This window comes from Lepidothrix coronata, unplaced genomic scaffold, assembly GCF_001604755.1.
Source record: "Lepidothrix coronata isolate B3197 unplaced genomic scaffold, Lepidothrix_coronata-1.0 Scaffold291, whole genome shotgun sequence".
Lineage (NCBI taxonomy): Eukaryota > Metazoa > Chordata > Aves > Passeriformes > Pipridae > Lepidothrix > Lepidothrix coronata.
In genome coordinates this window covers 396,884-398,304 of record NW_016690471.1, presented here as the reverse complement: position 1 = coordinate 398,304, position 1,421 = coordinate 396,884, and positions in this window count along the sequence as shown.

The window sequence follows — 1,421 nt, the reverse complement described above, 5'->3', positions numbered from 1 at the left end:
AGCTTCCACCCGGGGGGACCCGGAGCTTCCACCCGGGGGGACCCGGAGCTTCCACCCGGGGGGATTTGGAGCTTCCACCCGGGGGGATTCGTAGCTTCCACCCGGGGGGACCCGGAGCTTCCACCCGGGGGGACTTGAAGCTTCCACCCGGGGGGATTCGATGTCTCCACCCGGGGGGACCCGGAGCCTCCTCCCGGGGGTCTCGGGGGCTGCGGGACGAGCGGTCCCGCTCCCTGCCCAGCCCGGCCCGGCTCGGCCCGTCCCTGCTGGCAGTGAACTTGGTCTGAAGCGAGCTCTGCTGGCTGCTCGGGGACGTTACAAGCGCTGCGCCGGCCCCATAAAACCCCCTGCCCGAGGTCGCCCGTTCCCCCCCTGCTCCATCCCCCAAACCCCTCCAACGACGCTCCCGCCCCGCTTTCGCCGAGCTCTCCCTACATAAACAACCCCGGGTTGCCACCAAACAAACGTCCTTTACACGAAATCCCCGCGCCGTAATTTGTTTTGACTTGAAGGGTGTGTATATGTGTGTGTGTATATATCCGTGGACATACATACACATGTTAAAAAGAGATAAATCAAAAGGGAGGGGAAAAAAAAAACCCTCGCGCTGGTCCCGTTCTTTCAACGCTCGCTGTCAAAATAGTTTCTTTTCAAAGCTATTTAGGGTAACAGAACACGGGAAAACTGCGCCGGGTGGACACCTCTCGAGTTAAGTTATCAACCTCCCTCCAAATATAATTTATTTAACGCTAGGAGAGGAAAGAATGGGGGGAAAAATCAGCTCAGACACCGAAATAGCCACGCTCTGAAAGAAAATTTCGCTCTTAAATCCATTCTAGGATTGGAAAGAGACCCCAGAGGAGGAGCCAAACCCCATAAAAGTCCCTCCTCGGGTTCCCTAATTGAGAGACCTTTATCAAGAGGATTTTAAATAATCCCGTCAGCTCGCTCCCTTCAGGTCGGACGTGTAATAAAAAAAAAAAAAAAGAAAGGCCGAGGTTGGGGCTGGGGGAAGGAAAGAGCAATTTCTCAGCCTGAAATTCAGCTGTGGGGGAGGGCAGGGCGGTTCGGGGAGCGGAGCTGGAGGCAAGGGGCCGGTTCCTTTGGAAAGCTCTCCCTTCTCGGGGAGGTCACGGCGGGGGTGTGGAGGCCGGACTAATTTACGGCGCTATTGCAAATAAATAGGTGAATAATCGCGGTTTTCCTCCAAATAGAATGAAACACGAGCCCGAGCAGCGCAAATCCTCGTCCCTGCCTCCAGCCCATCCCTTCCGAGGCAGAGAAGGACCCGCAGCCTCCCGACCTTCATTTTTTTTTGTGTGTGTGGCCAGGAAAAAAAAAAAAAAAAAAAAAAAAAAGAGGAGGGGGGGTGTGGAAATGGAAATGGAGATCCCTTTGCCTTCTCCAAAGCATAATCACCA